We start from the raw sequence: 16,082 nt of genomic DNA, 5'->3' as shown, positions 1-16,082 counted from the left end.
ATACTATACTATTACAACTGTGAATGTGGCATCTGAGTATTGTGTGAATATCTGGCCTTCTTGCCATGCAAAACAGAAAGAAAATATGAATAATTGAAACTAAAATATTCAAGTTATTTTTGCATGCATGATTTTCTATTGTTGGATTTTTAAAATATATAATTTATTTTAGATTTTATTGTAAGAACAATACATTCTCCATGTATGTATTTAGCATACATTATACATTAATTTATTTATCTGTCCAGTAGATAAGTTTATTACAATCGTTTTGAAATGTAGTGATTCTGTTTAAAAGCACAAAAAGTCTCTCACTTATTTTTGCTTTAGACATAAATGATTCTATATTGGCATTGCTATTGAGATAATGTGATCATGGGTGAATTGATTACTCTAAATTACCCAAAGAGCAATAAATGTGAAGGTGTATGCTTTACCTTTTGCTACGAAAGATAATTGTTTGGGTGAATCTCATTCATAGAGGCCATGGAGAGCCTCCCCAGTGATCCATTATGGATAAGCTGGGGGAAAGAATACATTTTACAGAAATGTTAGAGGAATTGTGTCCATTCTAGTTACTTACAATTCTGGAGATGTATATTTTTAAAGAGGTGGGGTGTGTGTGTGGGTGGGGGGGGTGGGGGGGGTGGGGGTGGGGGGGTGGGGATGTGTGTGTGTGTGTGTTTGTGTTTGTCTTCATTTAATGCACATGTGTTTTATGGCTGTTTAAAGCTTAAAGGTTATGGTATAATATGTTCAGCAAATTTAGGTAGATAAATATAGTTTGATTGGTTGGCTGGTCTGATATTTGTTGGCTTAGTCTTAGTAACTGCACAATGTTTTACCAGCTGTGTCCTCAGAAATCTCTTGGTTTGTTCTCTTTTATATTTTCTGTATACTGTAGCCTTGTCTTTTCATATTTGTTTTGTTTGTGCTCTATATGCCTACTTAGTCTTATTTTACCCATCACACCTCCAGTGGATCAGCCCACCCTCTTGTCTGGTATTTTCTTCTCCACACAGAACATATGTCTCTCTGCATTCATCACTGTAATGAATCTACTGCCTCTAATTAATACATGTAATGAAACAGATGTTAGATTAATTTCCAAACCTTATGAGTAATATGGAAAGTTATGAGACCCTTTCATTGTTCACCTTTCTGGTTATATTTCAAAAATACATGTACATGTTCATTTCTTTTCCAAATTTAGTCCTATCCTACCCTGTTGGATAGTTGCAGGGACACTGTATTGCTATATGTATTTTTATGAGAGATAAATAATAATAGTATGTGGTCTGTGTCACAAATCCAGTCTTTTACACTACTGTTGCATATTGATGTTTATGCACACTAAATGCCCTCCCTATTTATTTGTCATATATCCCACCTTTGTAGCAATTTTCAAAGGTACTTTTCTCTATTACATGGAATGGTTAATTCAAAAAGAGACACACAAGCTAATGATTGCTAAAATAAAGACAGCTCTGACCTTCTCAGTGACAGTAGTGTAGAACCAGGCTGAGGCTGGTTAATTAGTAATGTAGAAAGAGAGGATCATCAGAGTTAGCTCACTACATCAACAACATGTGTTATGTAACTATGTAAGATGTGTCATGTTCTACACGCAGGGGTCAGGAAAACATCTGTATTGGACTGAAAAGAGCACAGGTAGAGGACCAACAGACCAAACTAATTTCAGGCATAAGTCTGCATGTCCTCTCGTCTTCTCTAAAGGCATGCATGCATAGGAGAATTGGCAGAGTCATTTCTCTGTGTCAACCTTGCAGCTATTGGTAGTTACAGATTCTACAGTTAATTAAGTAAAAAAGTTCACTAAACCATAATTTGTCTTTCAGCTTGCTTGTCTGGCCCAGGGTGCAGGATTTTACAGCAGATGCCCCTGTTAACTCATTACACCACTGTTGACCTGCAAATCCAGTTTTTACAATCTAATTTTTTTGTCATAAAATACACCTTAACAACAATTCTTGCATGCAAATTATTGTATTAAATGTCTTTATTTTGCTCAAAAACTGCATAATCCCTGAGTCTATTAGCCAAAGCTCCGGGCCCCCAAACACCTCTTCTTTTAATTGCACTCACTATTATTCTCAAAAAGGACTTGAACTGAGGACTTTAATGAGACGGAAGTGGCAGCTTGTGCTAAGGAGATGGGGATCATCAAGTGTCAGTAAAAAGCACCATATTATCCCACTTTTCTCTGCTAATATTAGCTTTTACAGTGAGTTTTAGCATGGGAGGTTAGCACTCTGTGTCACTTTAATTATAAACATAGTCATGCTAGCTTGACTCCATGGATTTTACAGGAGAGAGTTTTAGGTGATGCTAGAAATTTTTTTATCCATAGTTCTCAAATTATTGCATATGTGTCACTGGTGATATGCAAGAGTCTTTGGAGTTCAAGTAAAGGGTCTTACTACTTGTGTGCCAGGTCTTAAAGCCTAGTTGGTTTCTGACACAATTGGAGCAACATTATCTTAATGTCTTTGCAGAGGATGACTCCCTTTTCCATCCTTTCCTATCAGTGACCAAACCTGATTAATAGAATTTAATGAATGCAGTGTTTGGCTTTTTAAATTGTTTGTTACACCAATGTTACTCTATTGGCTGGTCTCCATATGGATTACAGTGACTCTTTCAATACATTATTTCATTATCTCTGATCAATAAGTCACACTATGTACTATAACAATCAGGTAAATGGACTGATCTAGTTTGTAAAGAAAATTGCTTGTTGTCAAAAAAGAATGAGTTCACATTTAGACTTGTTTGTGCTGCTGTTGCTGTATTTCCCACATCCCTTGCCAATTTGAGGACATAAATGTTTCTCTAGAGACATTTTTATTCACATATATCCTCTAGAGCGATCTAGCCCTCTGTGACTCATGCTGCATAATACTGAAATACTTTTACCACTGGCCCACAGTCCCCCATAGGACCCCACTGCAGATTCAAAGGAAGCAATTATGGCTCCTCTTCAAAGTATTGCCCAAAGTGTGCCATATTTTTAGCATATTTCCACACTGATGTTTTTACTAAAGTACAACAAAAAGTTGGGACTGTATGCAAAAGTGCTTGCTTACTCATTTCCCCAACATCTAGATGTGCAAGATGAGAGCTGCTGCTCCTTTAGTAGTAGTAGAATTTAAGGTGGCTCATGAAAATGTTCTCAGCATGTCCCAACAGGAGGAGATCCCAGAGAGGACCTTGGGCATTGATAGGTTCACAACCTATATTACAGTTCAAAAGAGAAGAGAAGACAAGAGAGATTATTTTGTCTCAATATTGAGGAGAAAGAGCGGAGAGGCAAAAAACCCCAGTTACAAACCACCACCCTTTCTGGGGCCCAGACCGCCTTTCACCTCTTTTATTAAAGTTAGGAAACCCTAGTTACATACACATCTGAAGGGGGGGGGGGGGGGGGCATATACTTTGCAAGCAGTGTATAAACATTTGAGGAAATTCACAGAGAAATATTAACTGTTTTTGATTTCCACAAGGTCACTCTTTCCCTTCGCACAAAACACTGTTTCTGTTTCAGTTTCACAGTGACCTTCTTCCCGTGGGATCCTGCACTCTCAAAAGACATTTTCTGCAAGACTCAAGAACAAACATTAGTGCAGATTACATAGTTTACATAGTTGAATATAATGATTATAATAAAGAGTGAACATTACCTTTAAATGAACAGTGAGATAACATAATATACTTGAATATATATTTTGAATCCATCAGGCATGTTTGAAAGACTATCAGCAGTGCTGGAAACACCTTTGGATCTCTTGGACAAGCTGGAAGAAGTAACTGGAAGTGAAAAATATATACCTGCCACCTGGTCCAGATTAAGTGTTAAACGATTTTTAGGATAGAGGGCTCTCTTATTTTAATCAACTACTGTGTATTTCAACATCTGACTTAGTCTGTACTTTTTGATCTAGTCTAGTGCGAATTAACTCATTCTGATTTTATTTTACTTTTAAACATTTTACACACTTTTGCAAAGTTAAAAACTGAAAATGTGTGTGATATTTAAAGAATTTTAGAAGTATGCTATCCCTATGATGGCCAATACCAATAATACCAAATAAATTTGTACAAAAAACTTACTTTTAGGTCCTTTCAAAACAAATATTTATCTAATAGTTTTGAAAGTTAGCTTTAACATTATGAGCTGGCCCCTTTCCCCATGCTGCGTATCCCCTGCGTCTAAATGCCAATCTAAAGTGAAGATGGCAATTAGCTCTATTAGCATGCAGATCACTGTGGAGATGCAGAAACAGTGAGTGGGAGGTAGTGAGGTCCTGACCTTATCAAAAGCTGGACGGAGCATGCACACCACATGCATACCGATCTCTCTGTGTACTTCACCACATGTTCCAGATGAAAAGCAAAGGTAAACAGTGAAGTCTGCATCAAGAGACTGTGCCAGTTGTTTAAAAAATGTAGCTTTAACTTTTGTTTAACTTTTATTAATGGCCTATTTAAGTTATATAAAATATACAAGATGAATCTATTCACGGTTTAGTTTTTGAGAAGGTTATTTAGAGCAGAAAGTTTTTTTTTTCTTGACACATGACACATAAAGTAAAGTAATCCAATTCAAGCCAGGAACACATGGGTTATTGCTCCACCAGACCTTACTACTGTGTCCATTCCTCTTTATACGTCACTTCTTGTTAAGTGTTCCTATTTGCGTCATATCTTTCCTGGCGTTAAATTGACACAGGATTTCCTCTTCCATTTCTCTGTATTAAAGAAGGAAGTGTAACACCAATTACCTTACATGTTATGGACAACCTGTCAACCCAGCAGTGCAGCTCATTAGGGTCTTGCCTTGGTCTTGATACAAGCATGTGCCGGCTCCAAATTTCAATAACACTCAATTTTATCTAACAAGGCGCAAGCGAGACCTTAGTAAACTTGACATCAATGTTTCATGTATAATGATGTGAGGAGGTGAAGCTGGGTACACAGATATTGTAGCTAAAGAAGTGTGACCTTTGTGTGATAGAAGCCACAGTCTGTAGTCTCCAAGGTCTAGTGTTCCCCAGCTTCACCCTCACTGTCCAGAGATTCATCAGGTCCAGAAAGCCAATATCAGGATTATAGTGTAACGTAAATCTAGTCCTTTAAAGATTCTATGAACTTTAGACTTATTAAATGTTGGCTCATCAGTGAATGAATTACGTTTAATAAAGAATCCTCCATCTTTACAATTAAGTGCCCTATATATTTTATCAATTAAGTGCAATTAATATTTTATCCTCCTAGTATCCTCTTGACACAATAGTATACACTAGAACTACAACAGGTAATGGTGACTAGTCAGCTATTATAATAATTGTAATTGTACTTTGAAAATTGTAACCTGGACTATAAAACACACATGAGAATACTTTTTTTTTTTAAATAACAAAGACAGCAACATTATTCAAACAAAATAGTAGAAACAAATTAAGTCCGATTTTCATCAATAATACACATCGTGGTTTTTTGTAAATATTCTTTATCTTTCAGTCCCCATGCATATTTCAACCTTTATGTATTGTAAAATATCAGTGTAAAAGAGAGATAATTGTTTGACTAGTTTACTAATTGAACAAATTATCACTTCTGAAATCATTTGTTACAATAGCTGTTTGTTCACTAATCCGAAGGTTGGCAGTTCGAATCCTTGTCTTGCCGTAACCATCATTGGTAGAGCACTCAGATCCACTGACCCACTGGTAGTGCAGCACCCACAGATGATTATTGTCATTGTGTTCTTGGGCAAGACCCACCTTGACCCCAGTGTCTGTGTACACTGGTGTATGGATATGTGTGTGTGAATGGGTGAGTGGTTCCTTGATTTAAAGCACTTTGTGCCTTGAGTGCCTTGAAGGTTGGAAAGTGCTATGTGACCATTTGAAATTGCAGCTGTAGTTCTTCAGGTTGGCTACTAAATTAACACAGTTGAAGGTTGGTAAATGCATACATGAAAGCAAGAAAATCTTGCTGTATGAGTGATTGAAGACACGATTCTCCTAGTCCCCAGACTGTCCCCGGTCGCTCTGCCCAACTGTGCCCTCTTGTGTCCAGGAATCGATCTGTGCCATCCGCCCCACTCTCTTCTCTGCTCCGGGCTCTTCATTAGCCCCGGCTGGAGTATGAGTGGAGTGTCTAATTGGCCAGGGACCCTGAGATCCGACATCCTCGCCTACCTCGCTCCCAGAGAAAGGGTTAGCGGGTGCCCGCTGCTTACTCACTAATCTAGCACATTATGGTCTGCTCTATGGAGGCAGTGGGAAAAACAGCAGCAGCAACTGTCTGTGTGGAGGCTCTGTTAAGATAAATGCCATCTGAACATCACACATGCTGTTTTAACCAAAAGGAGGAGCATTGTCTTTTGGGCTGCACTACAAACCTTATAGATGATGTCTGTGTTGACAATTATTACTATAACTAGCAAAATTTTGAACTACAAAGTAATCCTATTTAATACAGATCACTGTATAGATTCTGCTGGTAAAAAATAAGCTTGTACAATTAAGGCTGACGAAATATTGCATTTGTTCTACATTCAAGCAGAGTGTAGATCAGAATCACAGAATGATCCTCAATAAATGTATGCACACACACGCACACACGCACACACGCACACACACCCCCCACACACACACCCACACACACACCCACACACACACACCATACATTAAATAAATAAAAATTAAACTGGATTTTAAAATGTGTATTATTGTGCGTTATGTTTTACTGATGATTTGAACTGAAACAGTTAAAATGTGTAGCCTACTTAGTAATATGCCTCACTGGAACCACTTCACTTCAAGTGGTCTCGTCTCAGTCATTTACAGCTAATCTGATTATTCATACTTCTATAAATTGTAACTAAACTCCTTAATCAAGGTAATATTGGATATATTAATATACCAATTAAAGTACCCCAGTAGTAACCCTCGATTAATTACAAATATCTGGCCATCTAATCAGGGCTCTGGACTAACAATTTGAATTGGGTGCACCGGTGCACCTAAGATTTTCATTTGGGTGAAATAACATGACATGACTTGGCGCACCAAAACCTGTCACTTATTTAAGCCATTGTAATTTATTGATGAATACATGAATAAATTACTTAATTGAAACTTTTACCTGTACATACAATTCATTCTCTATACTACACACTTATTAAAGAAAAAGATATTTAAATAATGACAAATTTTAAATAGGCTATTCAAAGTTGTTTATTCAAACAACATTAAGAATATGCTTTTTCTTTAAGTTAAAACCTATTTGAGTGTGAGTTAAATAAAATCCTATCAAATAAATATTGGCTCCAAAAACTAGTCAGAGTGAGAGGTCTCTACGCTTAAGGATACAGTTCACTATAGTAAGTGCAGAATGAGGCCTCTTACTTTCAGTTTAAATAGTTGATCTTTGACATCTTTTTCTGTCTATTTTCTTTTTTACCTTGTGCAGCTTAATTTAAGTGGGCCTAAAAAAACACAATGTGGAGGATCTACAGGTTTAATGCGTCTCTTTAAGAATAAATACTGTGGCTCATTCACAAATGGATGAAAAAATCAAACTTATGAGCACATGGGCGCATGTGCGTAAATGAGTATTTACTCAGTATAGTTTTAATTTACCGTGCAGATGGCAACTCAACCACTGACGTATGTGTTGATCTCAACCCATGAAGGAGGAGCAATAGAAGAAGCAACAGTTCTAAAAATATTAGACCTTTCATGAACTACCAAATGTAAACTATGTTTATTCGTCCTAATCAGGTGTAAAGGCATTGCTTAAACACAAACAAAAAAGAACAGTTAATTTGCACATGTTTTTTAAGTAGTGGTAGGACACAGGCATACATGTAAGACTGGGGAATGGTTCATTAAATTACTGATAAAGGCTGCCAGTCTGATACCATTATTACAGTCTTAGTTACAGTATATTTATTACGTAGGCCTGTGTATAAAGTACACTTATACACAATAATCATATTGCAACTACCAACCTTGTCGGCTTTGTCAGGCATATGTATATTATGTAGTATACTATTTTATCTTCAATGAAATGAGTTTTACACTTGTAAGTTAGACCAGTATAGACTAGCATAGGACTATGATGCCATCTGGAGGACAATGCAGAAAATCAGCCGCTGTACTGTCAAAAAGTAACCATGTGTTTGAGGGTTACTAGACCATAATTTTTCTTACAATAAAAACAAAAAACAAAAACATTTAAAAGGATAGGATAAGTATAACTGTAACAATTTGGGGACTTATGTCTTTCATTGTAGCATGGGTGGCATAGTCTTCATAGACAGCTTTTGCTAACAACTTTTTACTTTTTACAAAAGTAAAAAGTTAACAAAAGTATATATATATATATATATATATATATATATATATATATATATATATATATATATATATATATATATATATATATATATATATATATATATATATATATATATATATATATATATACACATACATACATACATACATACATACATACATACATACATACATACATACATACATACATACATACATACATACATACATACACAACAACAACAACAACAACAATGTAACTTTGACTTTGGCAGGGTGCATAAGGGTGAAAGCAAATGAGAAATAAGAGGAATAGTAAGTGAGCTGCCACAGTTGTGTTTTGTTTTTTTGTTTTTTTCCAAACACTAGAAAAATAGTCCGTATTACATAACCGACTGTCATCTTGGCAGAGCACAGCAGATGGGCATTTTGTCCTCTGCAAGTAAAAACACTTGTTCAACAACCATACCCACAACTGAGATAATTCAAAATGTGCTGCAGGTCTACATTTTTGGATTGAAATGTTAGAACTATCATCATATTATTATATTATTGTTTCCTTGTTATTTTGCTAATTTAGAAGGCTCATAGCAAACTACAGTATTCAGAATGTCATAAAAGCAAATACAATTTATTTATTTTATTTTTTTTTTACAAAAAATAAAAAGTCATAGGTAGCCTACACTGGCTTTAAAGCAACTGTATGTAAGATTTCGATTTTAAATCCCATAAAGAGTAACTGTGTCCCCTGATATGATGTAGACATGTTAAAATCAAATATAGCTTTTACTCATAATAATGCTAATGCTGATTTATTCGTAATTACAGAAACATTGGACATGATGGTTATGCAGCCAGTCATTAATCAGTGCCTCCCTGCTGCTCCAGAATATGCTGCCCATATACTGAGAATGAGTGTCCTCTATATACAGGTTAAGGCACTTGATACCTAGGTTCAGACTACTTTAGTGTAAGGCTGGAGGCTACATACAGTTCCTTTAAGGGCTCCTGTCCAACTTTGTCCACATTCACCAGGATCTATCCCAGATTCTATCATCATAAAATTATTATTCTATATTTTTTTTCCTTAGACTACACAAACAAAAAATACATAGGTCGGTGGTTTGTTTCTTCGCTGATACGTCGTACGTCGTGACGTCAGTGCGCAGAGGGCGTGTCGGCGGTGGTACAGAGGAGGGCTGTACGTAGCGCACTGTATGTTGTGAGGGCTCCTACAGTTTGCCTTCTGTCTACGTAAGTGTACATCAAACTTTAGCTTGCTTTTCCAGTTGTTGTTTTTATGACGTTGTGCTCATCTGTAAAATGTGTAAAAAGTTTTTGTGGCGTGAGCTATTGCGGTGAAATAACCTGTCTACATGTTTGATCGTATTAGCGTCTATTTACAATGACACTAACGGGACTGTCAGCCAGAACCTACAACTGCTAACCGCTACTCTGGCTACTGACCACCGTGCCTGCTGTTTATTGTAGATCAATAGACACAGATAAAATAGTTATTGTACGATTAGGTTGTTTGAAACTTTCTAACTGTTGCATGCTTATCAGCTCATCCTGATGTGCCATAGAATGATCCCGAGCATGTATGCGCAAGGTTGTATGCATCTGATGGTATGCAAGCTATGATCTGCATTTATTACTACATTATAGAGGGTTAGAGGAGTATACGTTATGAGCTTTAGATGATAATGTCAAAGGTAAGTCTGTAAGTGCAGTAGTAGCCTATATGGTGAAAGACCACTGATAAATGTTGTTTTTTAGTGTTCCCTCGTGATATGGCAACAACCTGAATTTAGGTAACTTGATATAGGTGTCTGTCTGAGTAACAGTGAAATCAGTATACAACTTCTTAAGATTTAAAATGCCTGGATTAATAGTTAGTAGATCCTGATTTAGTGTGATTGTTGTTTAAAATATTGCTAAACATGATCTAGGTCAGGACATGGATAGTGTGTACTTTTAGCTAGCTTAAATATTGCCCTTTTAATGCTAAATATGAAGGTTAGATATTGCTATCCTATGTTTTAGGTCTTCTTGTTTGGACAGCATTAATCATTCATTTACTGAGTCTTCAAAACACAGCTCCACTGTTCTGCACTGGGTGAGATGATAACAGTTGTAGTCTCCTATCTGTTCAGCATACCCCTTCTAATGGTGAGAGCTGGAGGGCATTGCTAACACAACCATTCATGTCTGAGTGCGTTGGTCAGGCCACTGTGATGACGCTGCTTCACTGTGAGCGATACGTCTTCACTCCAAAGGGACAGCTTAGCATTCAGTGTCTTTATGTAAGAATAAAGGCTTCTCCTGTGAGAGCTTATGGATGCTACAAGAAATATATACAAAAGATTTGGTCTATGCCGCAACTGCAATTTCAGCACTACATATTGACAACTCTTTAATTTATTTTTATTTTATATGTTTGTTTGTTTTTTAAGTTTAAGTTAAGCCTTCATAGATACTTCTATTTGTGTTTCTCAGGGGATTTAGTGGGGTTTTCCGCTAGTGCCATAGGCTGCAGTTTATGTTGTACAGTAACAGTTGAAGATAAATAGCTCTGCCACAATTCTTAATATTTTATTAGATTTATTTACTTATATTTTATTTTATTAAAACTCTGCTAACGCATTACTTACTCTATATGCATGTACATGACATTTCTAAAGATGTGGAAGCCTTCAAGATAGGCGGTCCAATTTTTATGATAGATTATAGTAATTTGAGTGCCACTGACAGTTATTGATTTTTTTCATCCTGCTGTATACCTTTTAAGCACATTGGTCCTTGGAAATAGCATCTATTCTCACAATATAATCTATATAGGTTATAGGATATTTCCTGATAAAATAGGGCCTTCAAATGATTGCATATAATGCTCTTGATTGTAAAAAGTGCTTTTTCTTATGCTGTGAATTTTATGATGTCTAAGAGCATTTGTGGACAGACTGGTGGGCTGTGGTAACACTCACCACTAGAGCTGATTCCCCACAGAATGAAGGGAAGATTCCTTTATAAAAGCTGCTGTTACTAGTGGCAACGCATTGCTGGTATCCTTCTGAGTCTAACCCTCCTGTTTGCAAAAAAAAATATTGCTGGTTGCCAAGAGTAGGCTTACATTAAACTGATGTAACAATGTAATGAGAAGTCCACTTAAGTGCTTAGCTTATATTAGATATTTCAGATATGTTGCAAAATATGCCATGCATACTGAGTTCTGTGGAATTCTGTTGAAATTATTCTTTCAGCCTTACTAAAGGGAAATAGATACATTAAGCAGTGCTACTCCACAAGCTAAGAAAACAAAATGTATATTCTGGTAAACTCGTGGCGATTTGAAGTTAAATAGTGCACATTTTCTCTCTGTGCCTTTCCTAAGATGGGATGAATGGAGAGGAGTTGCATTCAGAACAATGTTAAATGCAGAGGAAAACTATATTTCAGGTGATGATTATAGGGCACAGTCTCGTCTATGATGCAGGGTTATAGACAACAGAATCTGTGTGTTTTCAGGATGCATATAGTTTGTATTTGAAGCCTCTTGGCCCAATAACCTGGACCTCGCTGACCCAGCCCTCTCTCATTCCTCTTGACACTGCGTCCTTAACACCATCTCTGGTATGAAGTTTCAGCTTGTGTGCAGGTGCTTTCCAGTCTGTGTCAGTCATGATGGTCCAGTGCTAAGGAATATGAGCCTTTGTTGGCCCTGATTAGGACCTGTTAAGCACCTATCAAGTGAGTTAGTAAGTGGGACTCAGTTTGACACACATTACGATAGTATTTGCACCTGTTACTCTTGTGAAAGTGTACTATAAGGCATCTGTTTTATCATTCATTCACCGGCATTGGGTCAAACACAGCTAGATTACTTTTACTCTACTTGTGTTTGTAGTCCACAGTGAGACAGTGTCAGATGCTTGCGTGTGGTAAATAATTGAAAAGGACACTTGCTTCAGTGTTGAGCACAGGTGAATGTTAAACAGTGCTTGTGCACAACATCACAGTATTATTAATACTGTTTATCACCTGGGGTTAGACTACTGTTTGTGCTGTATTTCTGCTCTAAGCCAGGATAAACCATTCAGTCGCCACCTGGATTTAACTAAGCAAATAAGTACGAGCCTCCTCCAGTTGGTCAGGTCTAGGTTCAGCAACAGTCTGTGCTCAAAGAATGAGGTCAGCTGACACCTGAATATACTGAATGACCATGTTATTACATCAATGGATTTTTTTCTTCCCTGATGGCACAGGCGTATTCCAAGATGACAATACCAGCATTCATCAAACTCATATTGTAAAAGAGTGGTTCAGGGAGCGTGAGACATCATTTTCACACATGGATTGGCTGCCACAGAGTCCAGACATTAACCCCATTGAGAATCTTTGGGATGTGCTGGAGAAGACTTTGTGCAATGGTCAGACTCTACCATCATCAATGCAAGATTGCAGAAGCTTATCGAAAGAATGGCACAGCGAATGCATACCGTAATCAAAGCTAAAGGCAGTCCAACTAAATACAATAATTTTTTGCTGTAACTTTTTTTTTTTGGCCGGGCAGTGTAAAACATACAATATGAGCTGTACAAAACCTATTATTCTTAGAATTAGTTGTGGCAACACCAGAAGTGAGAGCCCACAAGAAAGTTTCAGCTTCCCAGACGTCATCAAATATCATCAAGTCTATTAAAAATGTATTTAAACTAATTAAACTCAGTGCATTGGTTACAATAATGTAAAGACTACAGAGAGATATTTATTACTACTCTTCATTCATAACTTTTTTTCTATGCAAAATATACAGTTTGTCATCCTTGCCATCTTTTTAAATAATTGCTCAAAAAGATGAGTTCTTTTTTTCCATTTTCTTACACAACGATGCAGGCTCTTTGAACTTCCCCCTCCCTGTCGGATACTAATAGCTGTCTGTTGTCACTTGTGCTGAAATCATGTCCTGTACATTGTCACAGCTGACACAAATGCACTGTTCTCTGCCAAACACAGAAATAACAGATGTGCCTGTTTCCTGACTGTCTTACCTCTATACAGCTGCTGAAACAGATAGGGCTAGTGATGCCTTGTGTCATCTTCACTTATGGACTTGAAGCAGCCCTGATGTGGTATCCTGTATTTTCTACAATGGCTGAAAAAGATATGGTGTTGTTGTGGCATACTACCCATGTTATCTTTACACAGCTGTTGAACAACATATGGTTCACTTAGTTTCCACTTATCTGTTGTATATATATTAATAATATAATCATTGCAGAAGTAGTGGCCCTACATTAACATTTGAGAGAAGACTGAAATATAAACTGATAAATTAATGAAGAATCAGAAGCATTTCATATTCAGAACATGTTTGATGATTGCGACATGTCCCACTGGCAAGAGGCCCCGGGGGAGACCCCAAGACACTCTGGAGGGACTATGTTTCTCGGCTGGCTTGAGAACGCCTTGAGGCTCCATCAAAGGAGTTGGTGGAAGTGTCTGGGGTGAAGGAAGTCTGGGAGTCTCTGCTTAGACTGCTGCCCCCCGCGACCTGGCCCCAGATGAGCGGAAGGAAATGGATGGATGAAATTGCGATTTCAATTCAGTTGCATTGCAATGTGTTGTATATTTGCACATAACATAGTCAGTCAACTTTGCTGAACTCAGTGTGCTTTTACTATTAATATATACTTACATATACTTAATCTTCATATTACACTGTGTACTGAACATGTTGACATGCACATCTGTGATCATTACAATAATTGCTAGCATCCTGCTCTATCCCGTTGATTCCCTTGTGCTACAAAGTGCACACTCATTTGTGCATTGAGGCTGCTGCCAGACCGCTCTGGCCTCATTCCCGTGGTATTGATGTGTGTCTGTCAGTAAGAGAGGCCAGCACAAAGAGCAGCCATGGCCCGTGTGTTTGAGCAAACAAAGAGTGGTTTATTTCAGTCAGCGAGGACTCTTCTCGAACACTACATGCGCCTGTTTCTGCTGCAGACATATTTACAGCCAAATCAAAGTATGTTCAGCTTTGAAAAACAGCATGACTGACTCGGGTTCAAAGGGCCGTTGCCATAAAGGTGCCACTTTGGGTTGGTCATCCCTACTTAAGTGCCAGTTTCTCAGTTTCATAACAAAGTATTCATAATGTGGAATATTCTCTGGTTTAACATCTCATGAGTTTTGTTGTCCACTGTTCTCTTTTATTGATTGGTTTAAATAAGGCTATTAGTTATTTTTTGGTTAAATTTCTTTACTTTATTGTTTTCATTCTGTTTTATTTGTGTTATATTCTATTTAATGTTTTTATTTATTTAATATCACTATCACTGTATACTGCAATTTGGAAAGTTTGTTTGTGAATGTGATATAATGGATTGGATTAAAATGTGCATGGAAAAGGTTCCTTTGAATATAGTTAATTAGTCTCTTTTGTCTGTTTCCTGTTTCCTGCTATTATGCAATAGTTTATCTGATGGTGTTTTGAACTGCTATTGTCTTTCATTTTGCTGAGCTGTTTACTTTCATTTTGACTATGGGGCTTAACCTCTGCGTATAATCACTGTCCATTATAATCTTTGTTCAATAAAAATAATGGAGTGATTTAGGCCACTCCAGTGCAGCATGTTTGTTTGCCTAACTATTTTCAGTGGTATTCATAAGGCATTCAAATTATGAATATTAAGCAGATGTACTTTGGAAGTAATAAAAACAGTTTCCATACATTACATCTGAAGTATTCTCATTTACTCAACATTACAATTCACAGTCTTTGCCTTTGCCATAGTTTAGTCATTATTTTTGCCACAGTAGAATCAGCTGTTGTAGTGCGATAGTGACAGTATTTATATTTCAAACTGTACTCCTCATCACTATCAAAGCGTTTGTACAGCTGTAGTACTACTCATTACACATCAGGTCTTACAATAAGCCTTTGTCTTCTGAACTGACTCGGGCTTTGCAGAGGATTAAAAATGTGGGCAATCACGACTACATCCAATCCAGTGTTTAGGTCAGAGCTGGATGAAGAAGAGGATTTAGAAACAAAACTGGCCTAACACGACAGACGTCAGGGTCAAGACTACGTTCAGCTTTGGGTGAGGTTTAACTTAGCCCCTCAGTCATAATCAATTACCCTTCACAATGACAGACACTGACAGTAAATTGTATTGTAAATGCAAGCCCTTACAGAGTTGAGAGTGCTTGATTATTAGAGAGTTTATGGCCTGAAAGGACTGAACAGCTGACAAGTAATAGTGGAATGTAACAAAGTGCTGTGTATCTATTTATAATCCATCCATATTTTATTTACCAGTGTCCAAAAAAATTCCTTTGCATTTAACCATGTACTTTGTTAGCAATTATTCCTCTGCCTTTGAGTGATATTTGCATTGTCTTTCTTGGTCTCTCCCAGCTCCTCCTTCTCCTCCCTTTTCTCCCTCCCTCCCTACACTCTGCATGGGATTAGCCAAGGGGGCCACAGCATGTCACATCTACTGCATGTAGTTGTGTAGTGTTTGTCCATAAATGTGACCCCGGGCCATTTTTTATCAAGTGCCTATTATTCACTTTCAAAAGACAAATTGTGAAACCTGTTAAAGATATTACACTGTTTCTTATTCTTTTGTCTAGGGACCTCTGTTCCAGGGTAGCGACACCAGATAAAAAAGTGAGGCTTTGGGGAATCTATATGAGCTCCTG

At 37.2% G+C, this 16,082-nt stretch overlaps 1 protein-coding gene across 1 annotated transcript in view; it reads left to right on the top strand.

The window, feature by feature from the left end:
- The first annotated feature begins 9,543 nt into the window (after window positions 1–9,543).
- Window positions 9,544–16,082, top strand: part of tmcc1a (transmembrane and coiled-coil domain family 1a) — a 38,269-nt gene continuing 31,730 nt past the window's right edge. Inside the window, exon 1 of the mRNA XM_033969272.2 lies at window positions 9,544–9,623. The gene's annotated coding sequence lies outside the window, so the exon portion shown is untranslated. The remainder of the gene's footprint in view (window positions 9,624–16,082) is intronic.

The sequence above is a fragment of the Periophthalmus magnuspinnatus genome, chromosome 7 (assembly GCF_009829125.3).
Source record: "Periophthalmus magnuspinnatus isolate fPerMag1 chromosome 7, fPerMag1.2.pri, whole genome shotgun sequence".
In the NCBI taxonomy this organism is placed as follows: domain Eukaryota; kingdom Metazoa; phylum Chordata; class Actinopteri; order Gobiiformes; family Gobiidae; genus Periophthalmus; species Periophthalmus magnuspinnatus.
Note: the sequence above shows the minus strand (reverse complement) of the source record. Positions and strands in the feature narration are given on the sequence as shown.